The sequence below is a fragment of the Aristolochia californica genome, unplaced genomic scaffold, assembly GCF_029961685.1.
Source record: "Aristolochia californica isolate CCGP_79_NKW_82.1479 unplaced genomic scaffold, dmAriCali1.0.hap1 SCAF_6, whole genome shotgun sequence".
Taxonomy (NCBI): domain Eukaryota; kingdom Viridiplantae; phylum Streptophyta; class Magnoliopsida; order Piperales; family Aristolochiaceae; genus Aristolochia; species Aristolochia californica.
Window position 1 is genome coordinate 24,139,029 of NW_027182257.1, and position 18,248 is coordinate 24,157,276.

The window sequence follows — 18,248 nt, forward strand, 5'->3', positions numbered from 1 at the left end:
AGGTTTTGCAAACATTGGAATAGGGGGGGGGGGGGGGGGGGGGGGGGGAGGCATGTTTAACTGAGTATTGACTCCCAAACCATAAGTCATTTCTAAAAAAAATTATAACCGTTACACATCATTAATCAATCAAAACATTTACAATGATCTAGGAATGTTATGCCCACTTTTTGTAAAATAGGCAAAAAAGGGTTGTTTCGCTTCAGTAAATATCCCACCGCACGTACAGTTGAGAATTTAATTTGTTATACTTAATGAAAATTTTGGATCATTAGGTCATTTGCATTTGCAACATGTTTCAGGCATGCATATTCATATTTAAAACATGTTAGGATCAATTAGAAATCTCTTTCATATAAAATTCCACCAAGCTATTAGGGGTTGTACTAGTAGAATTTCCCAAACATGGATATCAAAACTTTGGTGTTCATTTTTTGTGCTTGAAATTACTTTCTTCACTTACATTTATTATAGTTTTTTGTATTTTACATACATAAACTCTAAAATTATCATTTTGTTGTGATCTATTTTCCTTATCTTTTTGTTTACGAGAAAAATGGGTGAGTGAAAACTAAAGTATGGATTTGAAAAAAAATTGAACATCCAAAATAGAAATGTACAAATTCTGAGAGAGATGGTTCCAAAAAGTATCTGAGATTTTTAAGGAATGTAAACTCTTTTAGTTTTTTATATATTAGATTTTGCAATCATCGAAAAAGTTGGGTTGAGGCATTTGTAACTGAGTGTTGACTCCTAAACCATAAGTCATTTCTAAAGCCGTTACAATTCATTAACCAATCAAAACATCTATAATGATCTATGATTGTTAGGTTGGCTTTTTTTAAAATAGGTAAAAAGTGGGTTGTTTGGCTCGGGTAAATATCCCACCGCAAGTTAACTTGAGAGTTTAATTTTTTTTACACCTTGAAATTTTTGGATCATTAGGTCATTTGCATCTTTAACATGTTTCAGGCATGCATATCCATATTTAAAACTAGTTAGGATCAATTAGAAATCTCTTTCTTATAAAATTCCACCAAGCTATTTGGGGTTGTAATAGCTAAATTTCCAAAACATGGATAACAAAATTTTGGTGTTTTTTTTTAGTGCGTGAAATAATTTTCTTCACTTAAATTTATTAAAGTTTTTATTTTTTTGCATACATAATCTCTTAAATTTTCATTTTTGTTGTGATCTATTTGTGTTATCTTTTTGTTTACGAGAAAAATGGGAGAGTGAAAACTCAAGTTTTGATTTGAAAAAAAATTGAACATCCAAAATGGAAATGCCTAAATGCTAAGAGAGAAAATTCCCAAAATTATCTGTGATTTTTATGTCCATTTTTTATAAAATAGGCAAAAAGTAAGTTGTTTGGCTCTGGTAAATATCCCACCGCACGTTAACTTGAGAATTTAATTTTTTCTACTCCTTGAAAATTTTGGATCATTAGGTCATTTGCATCTTCAACATGTTTTAGGCAGGCATATCCATATTTAAAACATGTTAGCATCAATTAGAAATCTCTTTCTTATAAAATTCCACCAAGTTATTAGGGGTTGTACTAGTAGAATTTTCCGAACATGGATAAAAAAAGTTTGGTGTTCATTTTTAGTGTATGAAATAACTTTCTTCTTTTACATTTATTATAGTTTTCAATTTTTTGCATACATAAACTCTAAAGTTTTCATTTTGTTGTGATCTATTTGCCTTATTTTTTTGTTTACGAGAAAAATGGGAGAGTGAAATCTAAGTTTGGATTAGAAAAAAAATTGAACATAAAAAATGGAAATGCGCAAATGCTGAAAGAGATAATTCCAAAAAGTATATGTGATTTTTACGGATGGTAAACTCTTTTAGTTTTTTATATATAAGGTTTTGCAAACATCGAAAAGGGGGGAGGAGGGGGGTGAGGCATTTCTAACTGAGTGTTGACTTCCAAGACATAAGTCATTTCTAATAAAAATTATAGCCATTACACATCATTAATCAATCTAAACATTTACGATGATCTATGATTGTTAGGTCTGCATTTTGTGAAATAGGCAAAAAGTGGGGCTGTTTGACTTAGGTAAATATCCAACCACACGTTAACTTGAGAATTTAATTTTTTCTACTCCTTGAAATTTTTGGATCATTAGGTCATTTGCATCTTTAACATGTTTCAGGCATCCATATCCATATTTAAAACTTGTAAGGATCAATTAGAAATCTCTTTCTTATAAAATTCCACCATGCTATTAGGGGTTGTAATAGTTGAATTTCCCAAACATGGATAACAAAACTTTAGTGTTCACTTTTAGTGCTTGAAATAAATTTCTTCACTTACATTGATTATAGTTTTCAATTTTTTGCATACATAATCTCTTAAAATTTCATTTAGTTGTGATCTATTTGCCTTATCTTTTTGTTTACGAGAAAAATAGGAGAGTCAAAACTCAAGTTTGTATTTGAAAAAAAATTGAACATCCAAAATGGAAATGTACAAATGCTGAGAGAGATAATTCCAAAAAGTATATGTGATTTTTAATGCATTGTAAGCTCTTTTAGTTTTTTATATATTAGGTTTAACAATCATCAGAAAAGGGGGGAGGGGGGAGGAGGAGGCATTTCTAACTGAGTGTTGACTTCCAAACCATAAGTCATATCTAATAAAAATAATAGCCGTTACACTTCATTAATCGATCAAAAAATTTACAATGATCTATGATTGTTATGTCCGCTTTTTAAAATAGGCAAAAAGTGGGTTGTTTGGCTCTAGTAAATATCCCACTGCACGTTAACTTGAGAATTTAATTTTTTCTACTCCTTGAAATGTTTGGATCATTAGGTCATTTGCGTCTTCAACATGTTTTAGGCATGCATACATATATATAATTAAAACATGTTAGGATCAATTAGAAATCTCTTTCTTATAAAATTCCACCAAGCTATTAGGGGTTGTACCTGTGAAATTTAACAGACAAGGAAAACAAAACTTTGTTGTTCATTTTTAGTTTGTGAAATAACTTTCTTCACTTAAATTTATTATAGTTTTCAATTTTTTTCATACATAAATTCTAAAATTTTCATTTGGTGTGATCTATTTGCCTTATCTTTTTGTTTACGAGAAAAATGGGAGAGTTAAAACTCAAGTTTAAATTTGAAAATAAATTGAACATCCAAAATGGAAATGCACAAATGCTAAGAGAGATGATTCCAAATAGTATATGTGATTATTAAGGATTGTAAACTCTTTTAGTTTTTTATATATTAGGTTTTACAATCATCGAAATATGGAGGGTGAGGCATTTCTAGTTGAGTGTTGACTTCTAAACCATAAGTCATTTCTAATAAAAATTATAGCCGTTACACATCATTAATTGTTCAAAACATTTACGATGATCTATGATTGTTAGGTCCGCATTTTGTAAAATAGGCAAAAAGTGGGCTGTTTGGCTCTGGTAAATATCCCACCGCACGTTAACTAGAGAATTTAATTTTTTCTACTCCTTGAGATTTTTGGATCATTAGGTCATTTGCATCTTCAACATGTTTCAAGCATGCATATCCATATTTAAAACAAATTAGGATCAATTAGAAATCTCTTTCTTATAAAATTCCACCATGCTATTTGGGGTTGTACTAGTGGAATTTCCCAAACTTGGATAACAAAACTTTGGTGTTCATTTTTAGTGCGTGAAATAATTTTCTTCTCTTAAATTTATTAACGTTTTCAATTTTTGGTATACAGAAAATCTAGAATTTTCATTTTGTTGTGATCTATTTGCCTTATCTTTTTGTTTACGAGAAAAATGGGAGAGTGAAAACTCAAGTTTGGATTTGAAAAAAAATTGAACATTCAAAATGGAAATGCACAAATGCAGAGAGATATCATTCCAAAAAGTATATGTGATTTTTAAGGATTGTAAACTCTTTAAGTTTTTTATATATTAGGTTTTGCAATCATAGGAAAAGGGGGGCGAGGTATTTTAACTAAGTGTTGACTCCCAATATTTTAATTAAGTGTTGACTCCCAAACCAAAAATAATTTCTAAAAAAAATTATACCAGTTACACATTATTAATCGATCAAAAAATTTACGATGATCTATGATTGTTAGGTCCGCTTTTTGTAAAATAGGCAAAAAGTGGGTTGTTTGGCTCTAGTAAATATCCCACCGCACGTTTACTTTAGAATTCAATTTTTTCTACTTGAAATTTGAGGATCATTAGGACATTTTCATCTTCAACATGATTTAGGCATGCATTTCCACTTTTAAAAGATGTTAGGATCAATTAGAATTCTCTTTCTTATAAAATGTCTCCAAGCTATTAGGGGTTGTTCTTGTGGAATTTTCCAAACTTTAATGTTCATTTTTATTGCGTGAAATAATTTTCTTCACTTAAATTTATTATAGTTTTCAATTTTTTGCAAAGATAAACTTTAAAATTTTTATTTTGTTGTGATCTATTAGCCTTATCTTTTTGTTTACGGGAAAAATGGTAGAGTTAAAACTGAAGTTTGGATTTGAAAAAAAATTGAACAACCAAAATGGAAATGCACAAATGTTGAGTGACATAATTCTAAAAAATATCTATGATTTTTAAGGATAGTAAACTCTTTTAGTTTTTTATATATTAGGTTTTGCAATCATCAGAAAAGGGGGGACGAGGCATTTCAAACTGATTGTTGACTCCCAAACCATAAGTCATTAATAACAAAAATTATACATGTTATACATCATTTATCAATCAAAACATTGACAATGATCTATGATTGTCATGTCCGCTTATTGAAAAATAGGCAACAGGTGGATTTTTTGGCTCTTGTAAATTTCCCATCGTATGTTAACTTGAGAATTTAATTTTTTCTACTCGAAAATTTTGGATCATTAGGTCATTTGCATCTTCAATATGTTGCAGGCATGCATATCCATTTTTAAAACATGTTAGGATCAATTAGAAGTCTGTTTCTTATAAAATTCCACCAAGCTATTAGGGTTTGTACTAGTGGAATTTTCCAACCATGTATAACAAAACTTTGGTGTTCATTTTTAGTGCGTGAAATAACTTTCTTCACTTAAATTTATTAAAGTTTTCAATTTTTTTATACTTAAACTCTAAAATTTTCATTTTGTTGTGATCTATTTGCCTAATCTTTTTGTTTACGAGAAAAATAGGAGAGTGAAAAATCAAGTTTTGATTTGAAAAAAAATTGAACAACCAAAATGGAAATGCACAAATGCTAGGAGAGATAATTCCAAAAAGTATCTATGACTTAGAAGGATTGTAAACTCTTTTAGTTTCCTATATATTAGGTTTTGAAATCTTCGGAAAAGGTGGAGGGTTGAGGGTGGGGGGGTGGGGGGGGGGGGGGGGGGGGGGGGGGGGCGGAGGGGGGCATTTTAAACTGAGTGTTGACTCCCAAACCATAAGTCATTTGTCACGCCATTACACATTATTAATCAATCAAAACATTTACGATGATCTATGATTGTTAGGACGGCATATTCTAAAATAGGCCAAAAAGTGGGTTATTTGGCTTTGGTAAATATCCCACTGCAAGTTAACTTGAGAATTTAATTTTTTCTACTCCTTGAAAATTTTTGGATCATTAGGTCATTTGCATCTTCAACATATTTCAGGCATGCATATCCATATTTAAAACTTGTTAGGATCAATTAGAAATCTCTTTCTTATAAAATTCCACGAAGCTATTATGGGTTGTACTAGTGGAATATCCCAAATATGGATAACAAAACATTGGTGTTCATTTTTAGTTCATGAAATAATTTTATTCACTTAAATTTATTAGAGTTTTTAATTTTTTGCTTACATAAACTCTACAATTTTTTGCTTATCTTATTATTTACGAGAAAAATGAGAGAGTGGAAACTCAAGTTTGGATTTAAAATGAACATCCAAAATGGAAATGCACAAATGCTGAGAGAGATAATTCAAAAAAGTATCTGTGATTTTTAAGGATTGTAACCTCTTTTAGTTTTTTATAAATTAGGTTTTGCAATCATTAGAAGAGGGGGGGGCGAGGTCATTTTAACAAAGTGTTGACTCCCAAACCATAAGTCATTTCTAAAAGAAGTTATAGTTGTTACACATCATTAATCGATAAAAAAAAATACAATAATCTATGATTGTTAGGTCCGCTTTTCGAAAAATAGGCAAAAAGAGGGTTGTTTGGCTCTTGAAAATATCCCACTGCACGTTAACTTGAGAATTTAATTTTTTCTTCTCCTTGAAAATTTTGGATCATTAGGTCATTTGTATGTTCAACATGTTTTAGGCATGCCTATCCATATTTAAAACAAGTTATTTTCAATTAGAAATCTCTTTGTTTTAAAATTCGACCAAGCTATTAGGGGTTGCATTAGTGGAATTTCCCAAACATGGATAACAAAACTTTGGTGTTCACTTTTAGTGCGTGAAATAAATTTCTTCACTGAAATTTATTGTAGTTTTCAATTTTTTGCATACATAAACTCTAAAATTTTCATTTTGTTGTGTTCTATCTGCCTTAGCTTTTTGTTTATGAGAAAAATGGGAGAGTTAAAACTCAAGTTTGGTTTTCAAAAAAAATTGAACATCTAAAAAGGAAATGCACAAATGCTGGGTGAGATCATTCCAAAAATTATATGTGATTTTTAAGGATTGTAAAATCCTTTAAGTTTTTATATATTAGGTTTTGCAATCAATGGAAAAGAGGGGTCGAGGCATTTTTAATTGAGTGTTGACTCCCAAACCGTAAGTCATTTCTCAAAAAAATTATGGCCATTACACATCATTAATCGAGCATAAAATTTACGATGATCTATGGTTGTTAGGTCTGCTTTTTGTAAAATAGGCAAAAAGTGGGTTGTTTGGCTAGAGAAAATATTCAACCGCATGTTAACTTGAGAATTTAATTTTTTGTACTCCTTGAATTTTTTGGATCATTAGGTCAATTGCATCTTCAACATGTTTCAGGCATGCATATCCATATTTAAAACATGTTAGGATCAATTAGAAATCTCATGCTTATAAAATTTCACCAAGCTATTAGGAATTGTACTAGAGGAATTTCCCAAACATGGATAACAAAACTTAGGAGTTCATTTTTAATGCGTGAAATAATTTTCTTCACTTACATTTAATATAGTTTTCAATTTTTTGCATACATCAACTATAAAATTTTCATTTTGTTGTGATCTATTTTCCTTATCTTTTTGTTTACGAGAAAAATAGGAGAGTGAAAACTCAAGTTTGGATTTGAAAAAAAAATGAACAACATAAATGGAAATGCACAAATGATGAGAGACATGATTCCAAAAAGTATTTATGATTTGGAAGGCATTTTAAACAGAGTGTTGACTACCAAATCATAAGTAATTTCTAACACCATTACACATCATTAATAAATCAAAACATTTATGATGATCTATGATATTTAGGACGGTTTTGTTAAAATAGGGAAAAAGTGGGTTATTTGGCACTTGTAAATATCCCACCGCAAGTTAACTTGAGAATTAATTTTTTCTACTCCTTGCAATTTTTGGATCATTAGGTCATTTGCAACTTCAACATGTTTCTGGCATGCATATCCACCAAATTTAAAACATGTTAGGATCAATTAGAAATCTCTTTCTTATAAAATTTCACTAAGCTATCTGGGGTTGTACTAGTGGAATTTCCCCAAAGTGGATAACAAAACTTTGGTGTTCATTTTTAGTGCGTGAAAATAATTTTCTTCACTCACATTTATTATAGTTTTCAAATTCTTTTGCATACATAAACTCAAAAATTTTCATTTTGTTGTGATTTATATTTGCCTTATCTTTTTGTTTACTAGAAAAATGGGAGAGTGAAAACTCAAGTTTGGATTTGAAAATAAATTGAACATCCAGGATGGAAATGTACAAATGCCGAGAGAGATCATTCTAAAAGCTATCTATGATTTTTAAAGACTATAAACTCTTTTAGTTTTTTATATATTATGTTTTGTAATCATTGGAAAGGGGGCGCGAGGCATTTTTAATAGAGTGTTGACTCCCAAACCATAAGTGGTTTCTAACAAAAATTATAGTTGTTACACTTCATTAATTGATCAACATATTTACAATGATCTATGATTGTTAAGTCCACTTTTTGAAACATAGGCAAAAAGTGGGTTGTTTAGATCTAGAAAATATCCCACCGCACGTTAACATGAGAATTTAATTTTTTGTACTCTTTGAAAATTTTGGATCATTAGGTGATTTGCTTATTCAACATGTTTCAGGCATGTATATCCATATTTAAAACATGTTAGGATCAAATAGAAAACTCTTTCTTATAAAATTCCACCAAGCTATTAGGGGTTGTACTAGTGGAATTTCCCAAACAAGGATAACAAAACTTTGGTATTCATTTTTAGTGCGTAAAAGAAATTTCTTTACTTAAATTTATTATATTTTTCAATTTTTTACATACATAAATTCTAAAATTTTCATTTTGTTGTGATCTATTTGCCTTATCTTTTTGTTTACGAGAAAAAATGGGTGTGTGAAAGCTCAATTTTGGATTTGAAAAAAAATTGAACATCCAAAATGGAAATGCACAAATACTGACTGAGATCATTCCAAAAAGTGTATGTGATTTTTAAGGATTTTAAATTCTTTTAGTTATTTATATATTAGGTTTTGCAATCATCAGAAAAGGAGGGGGGGGGGGGGGGGGGGGGGGGGGGAGGGCATTTTTAACTGAGAGTTGACTCGCAAACCATCAGTCATTTCTAACAAAAATATTGTTGTTACACATCGTAATCTATCAAAAAGGCAAAAAGTGGATTGTATGGCTCTAGTAAATATTCCTCGCACGTTAACTTGAGAATTTAATTTATTCTGCTCCTTGAAATTTTTGGATCATTAGGTTATTTGCATCTTCAACATGTTTCAGGCATGCATATCCATATTTAAAACATGTTAGGATCAATTAGGAATCTCTTTCTTATAAAATTCTTCCATGCTATTTGGGGTAGGATTAGTGGAATTTCCCAAACATGGATAACAAAATTTTGGTGGTCATTTTTAGTGCGAGAAATAACTTTCTTCACTTACATTAATTATAAATTTTAATTTTTTGCATAAATAAACTCTACAATTTTCATTTTGTTGTGATCCATTTGCCTTATCTTTTTGGTTACGAGAAAAATGGGAGAGTGAAAACTCAAGTTTAGAATTGAAAAAAAATTGAACATCCAAAATGGAAATGCACAAATGTTAAGAGCGATAATTTAAAAAAGTATCTGTGATTTTTAAGGATTGTAACCCCTTTTAGTTTTTTATATATTAGGTTTTGCAATCATTGGAAGAGGGGAGGCGGGGGGGGGGGGGGGGGGGGGGGGGGGGGGGGGCGGGGTGGGGGCGAGGCATTTTTAACTAAGTGTTGACTCCCAAACCATAAGTCATTTCTAAAAAAAATTATAGCCATTACACATCAATAATCGATCAAAATATTTACAATGATCTACGATTGTTAGGTCCGCTTTTTGAAAAAAAGGCAAAAAGAGGGTTGTTAGGCTCTTGAAAATATCCCACCGCACGTTAACTTGACAAGTTAATTTTTTTTACTCCTTGAAAATTTTGGATCATTAGGTCATATGCATCTTCAACATGTTTCAGGCATGCATATCCATAGTTAAAACATGTTAGGATCAATTAAAAATCTCTTTGTTTTAAAATTCCTCCAACTATAAGGGGTTGTATTAATGGAATTTCCCAAACATGGATAACAAAACTTTGGCTTTCATTTTTAGTGCGTGAAATAAATTTCTTCACTTAAATTTATTATAATTTTCAATCATAAACTCTAAAAGTTTCATTTTTTTGTGTTCTATCTACCTTATCTTTTTGTTTATGAGAAAAATGGGAGAGTGAAAACTCAAGTTTGGATTTGAAAAAAAATTGAACATCTAAAATGGAAATGCACAAATGCTGGGTGAGATCATTCCAAAATGTACATGTGATTTTTAAGGATTGTAAACTCCACTAGTTTTTTATTTATTAGGTTTTGCAATCATCGAAAAAGAGGGGGCGAGGCATTTTTAACTGAGTGTTGACTCCCAAACCATAAGTCATATCTAACAAAAATTATAGCCGTTACACATCATTAATCGATCAAAACATTAACGATGATCTATGATTGATAGGTCTACTTTTTGGAAAATAGGCAAAAAGTGGCTCTGGTAAATATTCCACCGCAAGTTAAATTGAGAATTTAATTTTTTCTACTCCTTGAAATTTTTTGGATCATTAGGTCATTTACATTTTCAACATGTTTCAGGCATGCATATCCATATTTAAAATATGTTAGGATCAATTAGAAATCTTTTTCTTATAAAATACCACCAAGCTATTAGGGGTTCTACTAGTGTAATTTTCCAAACTTGGTTAACAAAATGTTGGTGTTCATTTTTACTACTTGAAAGAATTTTATTCACTTATATTTGTTGTAGTTTTCAACTCTTAACATACATAAACTCTAAAATTTTCATTTTGTTGTGATCTATTTGGCTTATCTTTTTGTTTACGGGAAAAATGGGAGAGTGAGAACCCAAGTTTGGATTTGAAAAAAATTGAACAGCCAAAATGGAAATGCACAAAGGCTAAGAGACATAATTCCAAAAAGTATCTATGAATTTTAAGGATTGTAAACTCTTTTAGTTTCCTATATTTTAGGTTTTGCAATCATAGGAAAGGGGGGGGGGGGGGGGGGGGGGGGGGGGGGGGGGGGGTGTGACTCATTTTAAACTGAGAGTTGACTCCCTAACTATCAGTCATTTCTAACGTCGTTACACATTATTAATTGATCAAAACGTTCACCTATATTTGTTAGGTCAGCTTTTTGTAAAATAGGCAAAATGTGGGTTGTTTGGCCCAAGTAAATATCCCACCGCACGTTAACTTGAGAAATTTATTTTCTACTACTTGAAATTTTTGGATCACTAGGTCATCTACATCTTCAACAAGTTTCAGGCATGGATATCCATATTTAAAACATGTTATGATCAATTAGAAATCTCTTTCATTTGAAATACCACCTAGCTATTTGGTGTTGTACTAGTGGAATTTCGCAAACATGGATAACAAAACTTTGGTGTTGATTTTTAGTGCGTGAAATAACTTTCTTCACTTACATTTATTATAGTTTTCAATTTTTTTGCAAACATAAACTCTAAAATTTTCATTTTATTGTGATCTATCAGCCTTATATTTATGTTTACAAGAAAAATGGGAGAGTGAAAACTCAAGTTTGGATTTGAAAAAAAATTGAACATCCAAAATGGAAATACACAAATTCTGAGAGAGATAATTCAAAAAAACTATTTGTCATTTTTAAGTATTGTAAATTCTTTTTGTTTTTTATACATTAGGTTTTGCAATCATCGGGAAAAGGGGGGGCGAGATATTTTTAACTAAGTGTTTACTCCCAAACCATAAATCATTTCTAAAAAAAATTATAGCTGTTGCACATCATTAATCGATCAAAACATTTATGATGATCTATGATTGTTTGGTCTGCATTTTTTTAAAATAGGCATAAATGGGCGGTTTGGCTCTGGTAATATCCCCCCACATGTTAACTTGAGAATTTAATTTTTTCTACTCGAGATTTTTGGATCATTACGTCATTTGCATCTTCAACATTTTTAGGGCATGCATATCTATATTTAAAACATGTTAGGATCATATATAAATATCTATCTTATAAAATTCAACCAAGCTATTAAGAGTTGTACTAGTGGAATTTCCCAAACATGTATAACAAAACTTTGGTGTTCATTTTTAGTGCATGAAATAAATTTCTTCACTTAAATTAATTATATTTTTCAATTTTTGGCATACATAAACTATAAAATTTTCATTTTGTTGTGATCTATTTGCCTTATCTTTTTGTTTACGAGAAAAATGGGAGAGTGAAAACTTAAGTTTGGATTTGAACAAAAATTGAATATCCATAATGGAAATGCACAAATTACGACAGAGATCATTCCAAAAAGTATATGTGATTTTTAAGGATTGTAAATTCTTTTAGTTTTTTATATATTAGGTTTTGCAATCAACGGAAAAGGGCAGGCGAGGCATTTTTAACTGACTGTTGACTCCCAAACCATAAGTCATTTGTAACAAAAATTATAGACATTTCACAACATTAATCGATCAAAACATTCACAATGATCTACGATTGTTAGGTCCGCTTTTTGAAAATAGGCAAAAAGATGGTTGTTTGGCTATTGAAAATATCCCACCTCATGTTAACTTGAGAATTTAATTTTTTCTACTCCTTGAAAATTTTGGATCATTAGGTCATTTGTATCTTCAATATGTTTCAGGCATGCATATACATACTTACTACATGTTAGGATCAATTAGAAATCTCTTTGATTTAAAATTCCACCAAGCTATAGGGGTTGTATTAGTGGAATTTCCCAAACGATGGATAACAAAACTTTGGTGTTCTTTTTTAGTGCGTGAAATAACTTTGTGCACCTACATTTATTATAGTTTTCAATTTTTTGCATACATAAACTCTAAAATTTTCATTTTTTTGTGTTCTATTTGCCTTATCTTTTTGTTTACGAGAAAAATGGGATAGTGAAAACCCAAGTTTGGATTTGAAAAAAAATTGAACATCTAAAATGGAAATGAACAAATGCTGGGTGAGATCATTCCAAAAAGTATATGTTATTTTTAAGGATTGTAAACCCCTTTTGTTTTTTATATATTAGGTTCCGCAATCATCGGAAAAGAAGGGGCGAGGCATTTTTAACTGAGTGTTAACTGCCAAACCATAAGTCATTCCTAACAAAAATTATAGTCGTTACACATCATTAATCGATCAAAACATTTATGATGATCTATGATTGTTAGGTATGCTTTTTGTAAAATAGGCAAAAAGTGGGTTGTTTCGCTCAGGTAAATATCCCACTGCACATTAACTTGAGAATTAAATTTTTACTACTCCTTGAAATTTTTTATCATTAGGTCATTTGCATGTTCAACATGTTTCAGGCATGCATATCCACATTTAAAACATGTTAAGATCAATTAGAAATCTCTTTCTTATAAAATGCCACATAGTTATTAGGGGGTTGTACTAGTGGAATTTCCCATACATGGATAACAAAACTTTGGTGTTCATTTTTACAGAGTGAAATAATTTTCTTTATTTACATTTATTATAGTTTTTAAAGTTTTTTATACATAAACTCTAAATATTTTATTTTGTTGTGATCTATATGCATTATCTTTTTTTTACGAGAAAAAATGGGAGAATGAAAACTCAAGTTTGGATTAGAAAAAAAATTGAACCCAAATGGAAATGCACGAATTCTGAGAGACATAATTCCAAAAAGTATTTATGATTTTTAAGGATTGTAAACTCTTTTATTTTCTTATATATTAGGTTTTGCAATCATCGAAAAAGGGGCAAGGCATTTTAAACTGAGTGTTGACTACCAAATCATAAGTCATTTCTAACGCCATTACACATCATTAATCAATCAAAAAATTTACAATGATCTATGATGTTTAGGATGACTTTTTTTAAAATAGGGAAAAAGTGGGTTGTTTGGCTCTTATAAATATCCCACCACAAGTTAACTTGAGAATTAATTTTTTCTACTCAAATTTTTTGGATCATTAGGTCATTTGCATCTTCAACATGTTTTAGGCATGTGTATCCATATTTAAAACATGTTAGGATCAATTAGAAATATCTTTCTTATAAAATTCCACCAAGCTTTTATGGGTTGTTCTAGTGGAATTTCCCAAACATGGATAACAAAACTTTGGTGTTCATTTTTAGTGCATGAAATAATTTTCTTCACATACATTTATTATAGTTTTATATTTTATGCATACATAAACTCTAAAATTTTCATATTTTTGTGATCTATTTGCCTTATCTTTTTGTTTACCAAAACAATGAGAGAGTGAAAACTCAAGTTCGGATTTGAAAAAAAATCGAACATCCAGGATGGAAATGAAAAATTGTCGAGAGAGATCATTCTGAAAGGTATCTGTGATTTTTAAGGATTGTAAACTCTTTTAGTTCTTTATATATTATGTTTTTCAATCATTGGAAAGGGGGGCCGAGGCATTTTTAACAGTGTTGACTCTCAAACTATAAGTGATTTCTAACAAAAATTATAGCCGTTACACTTCTTTAATTCATCAAAATATTTACAATTATCTATGATTGTTAGTTCCACTTATTGAAAAATAGGCAAAACGTGGGTTGTTTGGATCTAGTAAATATCCCACCGCACGTTAACATGAGAATTTAATTTTTGTACTCAAAAATGTTAGATCATTAGGTCATTTGCATCTTCAACATGATTCAGGCATGCATATCCATATTTAAAACATGTTAGGATCAATTAGAAATCTCTTTCTTATAAAATTCTACCAAGTTAATAGGGGTGTTACTAGTGGAATTTCCCAAACATGGATAACAAAACTTTGGTGTTCATTTTTAATGCATGAAAGAACTTTCTTCACATACATTAATTATAGTTTTCAATTTTTTACATAAACAAACTCTAAAATTTTCATTTTGTTGTGATCTATTTGTATTATCTTTTTGTTTACGAGAAAAATGGGAGAGTGAAAACTCGAGTTTGGATTTGAAAAAAAATTGTACAACCAAAATGGAAATGCACAAATGCTGAGAGACATAATTCCAAAAAGTATTTATGATATTTAATGATTGTAAACTCTTTTAGTTTCTTATATATTAGGTTTTGCAATCATCTGAAATGGGGGGGGGGGGGGGGGGGGGGGGGGGGGGGTCGATGCATTTTAAACTGAGTGTTGACTACCAAATCATAAGTCATTTTTAACGCTGTCACACTTCATTAATCAATCAAAATTTTTACGATGAACTATGATTGGTAGGATGGATTTTTGTATAATAGGGAAAAAGTGGGTTGTTTGGCTCTTGTAAATATCCCACCGCAAGTTAACTTGAGATTTGATTTTTTCTACTTCTTGAAATTTTTGGATCATTAGGTCATTTGCATCTTCAATAAGTTTTAGGCATGCATATCCATATTTAAAACATGTTAGGATCAATTAGAAATCTCTTTCTTATAAAATTCCACCATGCTATTATAGGTTGTACTAGTGGAATTTCCCAAACATGGATAACAAAACTTTGGTGTTCATTTTTAGTGCATGAAATAATTTTCTTCACTTACATTTCTTATAGTTTTTTATTTTTTTTGTGATCTATTTTCCTTATCTTTTTGTTTAACGGAAAAATGGTAGCAACAAAACTCAGTGGAAATGCAAAAATGCAAAAAATGCAGAGAGAGATCATTTTGAAAGGTATCTATTATTTTTAAGGATTGTAAACTCTTTTAGTTTTTATATTATTTTTTCAATCATTGGAAAGGGGGGGGGGGGAGGCATTTTTAACGGTGTTGACTCCCAAACTATAAGTCATTTCTAAAAAAAAAATTTAGCCGTTACAATGATCTATGATTGTTCAGTCCACTTTTTGAAAAATAGGCAAAAAGTTGGTTGTTTGGATCTAGTAAATATCCCACCACCTGTTAACTTGAGAATTTGATTTTTTCTACTCCTCGAAAATTTTGGATCATTAGTCATTTGCATCTTCAACATGTTTCAGGCATGCATATCCATATTTAAAACATGTTAGGATCAATTAGAAATCTATTTCTTATAAAATTCCACCAAGCTATTAGGGGTTGTACTAGTGGAATTTCCAAAACATGGATAACAAAACATTAATGTTCATTTTTAGTGCGTGAAAGAACTTTCTTCACTTATATTTATTATAGTTTTTAATTGTTTGCTTAGATAAACTCTAAAATCTTCATTTTGTTGTGATCTATTTGCGTTATCTTTTTTTTTACAAGAAAAATGGGAGAATGTTGACTCCCAAACCATAAGTCATATCTAACAAAAATTAAAACCTTTACCCATCATTAATCGATCAAAAAATTAACGATGATCTATGATTTATAGGTCCGCTTTTTGTAAAATAGGCAAAAAGTTGGTTGTTTGGCTCTGATAAATATCCCATCGCACGTTAACTTGAGAATTTAATTTTTTCTTCTCCTTGAAATGTTTTTATCATTAGGTCACTTACATCTTCAACATGTTTCTGGCATGCATTTGCATATTTAAAACATTTTAGGAATAAGTAGAAATCTCTTTCTTCTGAAATACCACCAAGCTATTAGGGGTTGTACTAGTGTAATTTCTCAAATATGGATAACAAAATGTTGGTGTTCATTTTTAGTATGTGAAATAATTTTCTTCACTTAGATTTATTATAGTTTCCAACGTTTTGCATACATAAACTATAATTTTCATTTTGTTGTGATCTATTTGCCTTATCTTTTTCTTTACGAGAAAAACGGGCGAGTGAAAACCGAAGTTTGGATTTGAAAAAAAATTGAACAACCAAAGGAACAAATGCTGAGAGTCATAATTCCAAAAAGTATCTATGATTTTTAAGGATTTTAAACTCTTTTAGTTTCTTATATATTAGGTTTTGCAATCATAGGAAAAGGGGGGGATGAGGCATTTTAAATTGAGAGTTGACTCCCTAACCATCAAACATTTCTAAAACTGTTACACATCATTAATCGATCAAACCATTTACGATGATCTATATTTTTTAGGTCGGCTTTTTGTAAAATAGGCAAAATGTGGGTTGTTTGGCCCAGGTAAATATCCCACCGCACGTTAACTTGAGAAATTAATTTTTTCTACTCCTTGAAATTTTTGGATCATTAGGTCATTTGCATCTTCAACATGTTTCAGGCATGCATATCCATATTTTAAACATGTTAGGATCAATTAGAAATCTCTTTCATTTAAAATTCCACCTAGCTATTTGGGGTTGAACTATTGGAATTTTCCAAACTTGAATAACAAAACTTTGGTGTTCATTTTTAGTGCGTGGAATAACTTTCTTCACTTACATTTATTATAGTTTTAAATTTTTTGCATACATAAACTTTAAAATTTTCATTTTGTTGTGATCTATCTGCCTTATCTTTTTGTTTACGAGAAAAATGGGAGAGTGAAAACTCAAGTTTGGATTTGAAAAAAAATTATACATCCAAAATGGAAATGCACAAATGTTTAGAGTGATAATTCCAAAAAGTATTTGTCATTTTTAAGGATTGTAAATTCTAATAGTTTTTTATATATTAATTTTTGCAATCATCATAATAGGGGGCAAGGTATTTTTAACTGAGTTTGACTCCATTACCATAAGTCATTTCTAACAAAAATTATAGTCGTTACCCATCATTAATCAATCAAAACATTTACGATGATCTATGATTGTTAGGTTCGCATTTTGTAAAATAGGAATAAATGCGGTTTGGCTCTGGTAAATATCCCACCACACGTTAACTTGAGAATTTAATTTTCTCTACTGCTTGAGTTTTTTGGATCATTAGGTCATTTGTGTCTTCACAATGTTTCAGTGTTGCATATCTATATATGTACTATTGGAATCTCCCAAACATGTATCACGAAACTTTAGTGTTCATTTTTAGTGCGTGAAATATTTTTCTTCACTTACTTTTATTATAGTTTTCAATTTTTTGGCATACATAACTCTAAAATTTTCATTTTGTTGCAATCTATTTGCCTTATCTTTTTGTTTACGAGAAAAATGGGAGAGTGAAAACACAAGTTTGCATTTAAAAAAAAATTGAACATTCAAAATGGAAATGGACAAATGCTAACAGAGATCATTCCAAAAAGTATATGTGATTTTTGTGGATTTTAAATTCTTTTTGTTTTTTATATATTAGGTTTTGCAATCATCGGAAAAGGGGGCGAGGCATTTTTACCTGAGTGTTGACTCCAAAACCATAAGTCATTTCTAACAAAATAATAGCCGTTACACATCTGTAATCTACTAAAACATTTACGATGATCTATGATTGCTAGGTACTCTTTTTGTAAAATAGGCAAAAAGTGGGTTGTTTGGCTCTGGTAAATATTCCACCGCACGTTAACTTGAAAATATTATTTTTTTACGCCTTGAAATTTTTGGATCATTAGGTCATTTGCATCTTCAACATCTTTCAGGCATGCAATTCCATTTTAAAACATGTTAGGATCAATTAGAAATCACTTTCTTGTAAAATTCCTCCAAGCTATTTGGGGTTGTACTAGTGGAATTTCCAAAACATGGATAACAAAACTTTGGTGTTCATTTTAAGTGCGCGAAATAATTTTTTTC